Source organism: Peromyscus californicus, unplaced genomic scaffold (genome assembly GCF_007827085.1).
Source record: "Peromyscus californicus insignis strain IS unplaced genomic scaffold, ASM782708v3 Scaffold_10__1_contigs__length_136768540, whole genome shotgun sequence".
Lineage (NCBI taxonomy): Eukaryota > Metazoa > Chordata > Mammalia > Rodentia > Cricetidae > Peromyscus > Peromyscus californicus.
The window spans coordinates 76,543,375-76,551,889 of record NW_026294391.1 but is presented as its reverse complement, the minus strand read 5'-3'; positions in this window follow the sequence as shown (position 1 = coordinate 76,551,889).

The following is an 8,515-nucleotide window of genomic DNA, read 5'->3' as shown; positions in this document are numbered from 1 at the left end:
GAGACTAAAGTAAAAAGATTTGGATAAATAGCCTTGGCAAAGGAAATCTCAACACTCTAGTATTGACTCTGTAGTGTGGTTATCACTAGTCTTATACAGATTCATATTGAAAAGGAGCAAGCTGAGCAAGAAAAACTACAAATTGTACAATTTGAGGAGAAAGGAGGCACCAGGAAGTGGAATAGAGCTAAGTCCTGTGTTCAAGGAGATAAACAGATTAAAGAAAAGCCTGATATTAAACTGAATAAAAGGATTGCTGTCCTAAGGGAAAGACTCCATCCAACTAAGCTTCTAACTTGTGAAAAGAAATTAAAGAACAGCTTAGGTGCAGAAGTGGTAGTACACACCATTAATCCCAGCACTCAGGAGGCAGAATCAGGTCTGCAGAGCAAGTTCCAGAACAGCCAATATTAGGTAGTAAAATCATCAAAACCAGAAAGCTAGTGAAGATGCGAGCCAGCAAAGGGGCCATGTTTCTGAACCAGTGAAAAGCAAAATGTGGCAATTTCAGCCATGTGGTTCTGGTTTTAGAGTCAAAGATACTAGAAAAGGATTATGGAATCTTCCTCAATGACTAAGGAAATCTACTAAGGCTAGGCATGTGTCAGGGTTTTCCCTGCATGAAGACCTAGAGAGATCATTGTGTGAAGCTGTGAAGATAAAGCCTGTATTGCCTTGGAGACCCCAAATTGTTGTTGATACCAAAGATGTGAAATATCTCTAAGGAGAAATGCTGACAGAGAGTGGATCCAGCCCTCCCCCTAAAATAAGTGTGTTGTAGTTAACAAAGATAAAATGGGTTGGAGATCTGAAGAGCATTTTGACATCAGAAAAGGAGATACAGAGTTGGGAGTTTGCCCAGCTGGTTTCTGTTCTGCTTTGCTCCAGTATTTCCTCATTGTACTCCCTTTTAGAATGATCATGTAAATCTTGTGTCATTATATATTGGAAATACGTGATCTGTTTTTTTCATTTTGATTTTTACAGGGGATTACAGTTCAGAGATTGCATGAATCTCAGAAGAGACTTTGAACTTTGGACTTTTAAATAAATTTGAGATTGGGGCTTTTGAAGCTAGACTCAAGGACTGAATGAATTTCTTCATCATGCTAAGGTTAGAAGCCTTGGGGTGGGGGCAGGAAGTGGAATGTGGTGGTATGAATAGGAATTGCCCTCTTAGTCTCATGAGTTTGAGTGCTCAGCCCATAAAGAGTGGCAATATTAGGAGGTATGGCCTTGTTGAAGTACATGTGGCATTGCTGGAGGAAATTTATCACTGTGGAGGTGGGCTTTGAGGTTTTGTATATGCTGAAGACGTGCCCAGTATAGGAGTCTCTCCCTGCTGCCTGCAGATCAAGTTGTAGAACTCTCGGCTCCTTCTCTGGTACCATGTATTCCTGCATGCTGCCATGTTTCCTGCCATGATGATAATGGACTAAACTTCTGAATTGTAAGCCAGACCCAATTTTTTTTTTTTTTTTTTTTTTTTTGGTTTTTCGAGACAGGGTTTCTCTGTGTAGCTTTGCGCCTTTCCTGGAACTCACTCTGTAGACCAGGCTGGCCTCGAACTCACAGAGATCCGCCTGGCTCTGCCTCCCGAGTGCTGGGATTAAAGGCGTGCGCCACCACCGCCCGGCTCCAGACCCAATTTTTAAAACAGCTTTCTTTATAAGAATTACTAGAGTCATGATGTCTTTTCACAGCATTAGGAGCCCTAACTAAGACATCTACTATAGCAGACTCTTTCCTCTTTTCCTTGATTTTGATAACATCCTACCTTAGGTATTTTCTAATCAGTGTGATAATAAAACATAACCAGGGCAACTTAGAAAGAGTTTATTGGGAACTTGCTTATTATTTCAAGGTCTTAAGAGTCCATGATCATCATGATGGAGCATTGCCACAAACAGGTAAGCATAGTCCAGGAAGAAAAGCTGAGTGCTCACCTCTTGAGGTAACAACCACAATGCAGAGAGAAGAAACTGGGACTGGCATATTTAAGTACAGTGCAAATTGGAAAGAATTTCCTTGTGTAACACAATCCTGTGTATACAAGGAGGCATAATTACATGGAAATACTTCTCAAAGTACATCACTTTTTCCATAAAGATGGATTCTAAAGATCGGCTACATGTGTTATCTTAAGGGCCTAGGGGAGGATCTGGTATGGTCTCATCATACAGATAGTGCAAAGGACATCTACAAAATTAACTGCATCTGGTCCTTGTTGTGGGAGCTTGCAGGAGTCCCTGGCCGTAGAAACAACCCAAAGGTTACATAGGCTATTAGACATCTTTTTTCTGAGATTTCTGTGCAAAAAACAGGTTTTGCATCTTTTCCTTTGAAAAGATAACCTTGCACATTTATTATTTCTGTTTTCTCCAGTTGCTATCTGTGAGCACAAGAATCTTTATATTCCTAACACATTATCATTCCAAAAGGGAGAAATCAGTATACAGTGAGGAAACATTGGACCAAAATAAGAGTGAAACCAAGGATGGCAAATTCCAAATCCTATACCCCTGTGTCTGCCTGATGTCAAAGGGCTTAGATAGCGCCCTTCCAGATGGGTTGACTGCAGTATATTTTTCACACTTGGACTAGCTTCACTTCCTGTATGCAACTCTCCATAGAGTTCTGGGACCTCCAACATATTATATCTCTAATGCATGTGAGGGTTAATCTGTTCAGCTTCATGCAATGGCCTCTTTTTTTGCCTCCATGCAGGAATTTGCCTGTCTCATACCTGGCTTCAGTGGCTTTCGTTAACCTCAGAGAACGTTACTATCACCTATTTATAACTTATCATTCATGATTCTAAAGCCCAAATGTGGCCAATACTGCCAATGTTGCCAATTTTGGCTCCTAGCTTGGGCTGGAACTTGCCCTCTTTCTTCAATTTAATTTTCATAATCTATGATGTTGTTGCTCACTGAAAACAGGTGATTTCTTCTGCCATATATTTTCATAAGTTGCATGATTAGCCAGGTAGGGTCTTGCCTTAAGGTTACCACTCCCTTTAGTCCATTCCTACTTACCCCTTTCAGCACAAACCAAGGCTCCAACATTAAATATCATTCTGTTTTTTTCCCCTCAAAGTATGAATTTGTATTTATTTTGCTCTGTTTGCTCTTTTTCATTAAAATCTTTTTTTATTTTATTTTACAATACAATTCAGTTCTACATATCGGCCACGGATTCCCTTGTTCTCCCCCCTCCCGCACCTCTCCCCTTCCCCCCAGCCCGACCCCCATTCCCACCTCCTCCAGGGCAAAGCCTCTCCCGAGGACTGAGATCAACCTGGTAGACTCAGGCCAGGTAGGTCCAGTCCCCTCCTCCCAGGCCGAGCCAAGCGACCCTGCATAAGCCCCAGGTTTCAAACAGCCAACTCATGCAATGAGCACAGGACCAGGTCCCACTGCCTGGATGCCTCCCAAACAGATCAAGCCAATCAACTGTCTCACCCATTCAGAGGGCCTGATCCAGTTGGGGGCCCCTCAGCCATTGGTTCATAGTTCATGTGTTTCCATTCGTTTGGCTATTTGTCCCTGTGCTTTATCCAAACTTGGTCTCAACAATTCTCACTCATATAAACCCTCCTCTTTCTCGCTAATTGGACTCCTGGAGCTCCACCCGGGGCCTAGTCGTGGATCTCTGCATCCAGATCCCTCAATCATTGGATGGGGTTTCTAGCATGACAATTAGGGTGTTTGGCCATCCCATCAACAGAGTAGGTCAGTTTGGGCTGTCTCTGGACTATTGTCAGCAGTCTATTGTGGGGGTATCTTTGTGGATTTCTGTGGGCCTCTCTAATATCCACATGACGGAGTAAACATGAGGATGTCTTAAAATCTCCTCTGACAATGAAATTAATCAAAAACTTTTCAACTTATTCTCAGGATAACGGGAAAATTTAGCCATATTCATTGCCAAAATATCATAAGAATGGTCTTTAACCCATGTTGTATGATATTATATTTGTGTTCTGACAAATAAAGCTTACCTCCAGATCAGAGGGTGGGGCTAGCCACTAGTTAACCATAGAGGCCAGGCAGTGGTGTCACACACCTTTAATCTCAGCATGTGGGAGGAGGAAGCAGGAATATCAGGAGTTCAAGGACACCCTGGGCTACATGAAATTGAATCAGTCTAAAAGAGAAACAGCTGGGCGGTGGTGGTGTGCATCATTAATCCCAGAACTAGGGACAGGAATGTAAGGTGGCTTGAGAAAGGATCTCAGCCCCATTTGGTCTGAGGATTCACAGAGGTAAGAAGTTTCTAGTGGCTGCTGCTCTACCTTTCTGATCTTTCAGCTTTTATGCTCAATATCTGACTCCAGGATTTTATTATTATAAGACTAATTAGGATCACACTTCAAACCCAGTTACTAATATTGTTCTCCTTAGATAACACTTGATCTGAACTTCCACAATACAGATTGTTCTCAGTATTACTATCTTCAAAGCTCCCAACAATCTGGTCCATTAAATCCCTTTTATAACATTTGACCACTTTTCTAGGCCAAAGTCCCCCAGATTGGCTACATTTCTCCAAAGAAGAGCATGGTCCAACCAATGACAGAAATACACCTCTCCTAGTACCAAATTCTGTCTTAGTTACTTTTCTGTTTCAATGAGAAAATAGCATGACCAAAGCTACTTACAAAAAAAAGAACTTAATTTGAGAAGCCAGATAGACATAGTGCTGAAGCAGTAGTGGAAAGCTTACCTGTTAAGAGAACAACCAAGGAACATATGTATGTGTGTGTGTGTGTGTGTGTGTGTGTGTGTGTGTGTGTGTGTGTGTGTGTGTGAGAGAGAGAGAGAGAGAGAGAGAGAGAGAGAGAGAGAGAGAGAGAGAGAGAGAGAGAGAGAGAGAGAGAGATCTGAGAGAGAGCTAACTGGGAATACCATAGGTCTTTGAACCCCCAGAAGCTACTCCTGGTGACACACCTCCTCCACCAAGGCCACATATTCTAATCCTTCCCAATAATCAGTTCCACCAAATGGGGACTAGGCATCAAAATATATGAGTATATGGGGGCCATTGTCATCCAAATGCTATTTTACCCAAATAGTCACCTTTGTATATTCATATCTTTATATGTATTTCAATTTAAATTTCAATTTTACATATGAAAGACAAAAATGAATATTTCAGATAATTGTGATTATCTCCACTTCTATACAGTTTCCAGGAATTTAGAATTTAATTGCCTTTTATAGCTAAATAAACCCTATCTTGAATAATCTGCCACAATGTCTCCACATCTGTTGATAGACATTTAGGCAAGTTCCATATCTTCGCTATTATGGAACAAGAGGGTTCAATTCTCATTGAAGTGGGATATATAATTTTTGTATATAGAGATAATAATGCTATAGCTGGATTATTTAGTAGTTCTATGGTTTCCTTAGTGGTTATACATATCTACATTTTCAACAACAGTGAATTAGGGTTCCTATTTCTCCACAATCTTGTCAACATTTGTTATTTATTTTTATAGGATAGTTATTCTGACAGGGGTAAGATGGAATTTGAATATAGTTCAAAATTGAATATACCTGATAGTTAAAGTTGTTACACATTTTTTTTCAAATATTAATTGGCAATTTCTAAGTTTTTTCTTTAAAGAACTGACTTTTCAGCCCATCTTTCATTTGTTGGTAGGACAATTTTGGCACTTTAATTTTTGGAATTACTTACTGGGTTTAGAATTTATTTCCTTGTTTGATATGTATCTGACAAAGTTTTTCCACTCTGTAGGTTATTTTCCTTTATTCATTGTTGCCTTTCCTGTCAGAAGCTTTTAAGTTTCACTTAAATTCATTTGCTGATTTTTGCTATTATTTTCTCTGGCTTTGGAACATTTCCAGAAAACCCTTGCCTATGCCTGTACCTTGCAATGTTTTCTCCTGTATGTTTTACTCTATTTTAGAGTGTCACGTCTTACATTAAGATTTTTGACAATATGTGGCTTTTTCTGCCTACTGATCATTACTCTCACTGTACAGATTCTTTTCAAAAATGTATGTAGTACTATCTGTTGATATTCAGTGTTAGTGTGTGCTCTTGGTGTTCTAATTTTACAGGTTCTTACGTAGTGAAATACCTTGAATTATATCACCTCTGTTTTCTTCTAAAACTTTTTTTAATTTTATATCTTCTATTTTATTACATAAAACTCCATTAATATTTGAGCAAGGATCCAAAGTTCTCAGTAGAATGTTTATATTAACAACAGGCAGCACATTTTAAAGGTGTATATTTATAAAGTTGTATTTATCATTCAGAATTACCTAAGAAAGTAATGGAATTAATACATTTTCCTTTATATTACACTTATTGTTACCTTTATTACACTTATTGTTTACACTTTATTACACTTACCTTTATATTACACTTATTGTTTTGATGTGGCATCTTTGTTTATCAACCAGCAAATAAAATATACATACATTTAGAATAATTATATACACAATACATACATGCATACACACACATATATGTATATATATATACATATATGTATCTTGCCGTGATGTTTTATGTACATATAAATTAAGATGTGATTACAATAAATCTAATTAATAGGCCATTGTGTCACTATCTATGTGTGTGAGTGTGTGTATATATGTGTATGGGACAACAATTTATATCCAGTCTGCCAGCAAATCCTGCATAATATTATTTACTACCATCTTGCCCTGCATAAATTATTTTTTCCCTTTTATTGAAAATAAATTATTTTCCCATATAATATATTCTGATTATAGTTTCCTCTCCCTCTTCTCCTCCCCGTTCCTTCCCATTTCCATTCCCCTGCAGATTAATTCCCTTTCTGTATCTCATCAGAAGAGAACAGCCTTCTAAGAGTCAACAACTGAACATGATGAAACAAAATACAATACAAAGAAGAAAAAGTATCTTATCAAGTTTGGACACAGCAACTCAGCAGGAAGAAAATTGTCCTAAGATCAGGTACAAGAGTCAGAAATTCACTTCGTTTTAGTCAAGAGGCCACTAAAAAAAAATACTAAGCAATAGTTATAATATAAACATAGAGGACCTGGTGTCATGTAGGATCTGCGCTCGCCGCATCAGTCTTTTTTATTTTATTTTATATAAGAGATTTTCTAGTCATTTTACATATCAGCCACGGTTTCCCATGTCCTCCCTCCTCCCATCCCCAGCCTTCCCCCCCCCCCCGATTCCACCCCCATTCCCACCTCCTACAAGCCAAGGTCTCCCCTGGGGAGTCAGCCCAGCCTGGTACATTCAGTTGAGGCAGGTCCAATCCCCTCCTCCCTGCACCAAGGCTGAGGATAGTGTCTCAGCATAGGACCTAGGTTCCAAAAAGCCAGCTCATGCACTAAGGACAGGTCCTGGCTCTACTGCCTGGGGGCCTCCTAAACAGTTCAAGCTAATCAACTGTCTCACTTATCCAGAGGGCCTAGTCCAGTTCAATGGGGGCTCGTCAGCTATTGGTTTACAGTTCATGTGTTCTGCTAGTTTGGCTATTTTTCCCTGTGCTTTTTCCAATCATGGTCTCAATATCTTGTTCATATAATCCCTCCTCTCTCTCATCAATTGGACTCCTCGAGCTCCACCTGGGGCTTGTCATGGATCTCTGCATCTGCTTCCATCAGTCACTGGATGAGAGTTCTATCATGACAGTTCAGGTGTTCGGCCATCCGATCACCAGAGGTCAGCTCAGGCACCCTCTTGACCATTGCCAGTAGTCTATGGTGGAGTCATCTTTGTGGATTCCTGGGGACCTCTCTAGCACTCTGCTATTTCCTATTCTTGTGAAGTATTCTGAAATTTCAATGCTTCATGTTTTAAACAAGGTCTTTGATCTATTTCAAATTGTTTTTTTGTACAAGGTGAATTATATAAATCCATATTAATTCTTTTTCATGTAGAAATCCATTTGGCCAGCATCACTTGTTGATTAGGCTATTTTCTAAAGCATGTTTTTGCCTCCTTTGTCAAAAATTAAGGAATCGTAGTGTTGCCATTTTATTTCTGGGTCTTCTAGTCTACTGTGTTCTATTTTTTTTTTAATGATAGTGGTAGCCTGTCTTTATTACTATAGTTCCCTAGTATAATTTTAGATGGGGTATTATAATATCTCCAGCACTGTTCTTATTCTTCAAATAGTTTTGGCTATGTGTGGTCTTTTGAAGTTCCATAAGAATTCTCATGTTGTTTTCGCAAAATTGTGAAATATGAAATGGGAGTTTTTATATGAATTTCATTAATTCTGTTTATTACTACTTGTAGTACAGACATTTTTAAAATATGAATACTGTCTATTCAGGAACATGGAATATTGTTTTGATTGTCTAGGATCTTCTGTGATTTTCTTTTCCATTATTTTGAAACCTGTAGAGACTTTTCACTTCTGTGATTAGATACATTTCTAAATATTTAATTTTGTGGGGAGTTATTTTGAATGATATATTTTTGCTAATTCATTTACAGGACAACAGATTGTTAATATAATAAAAAC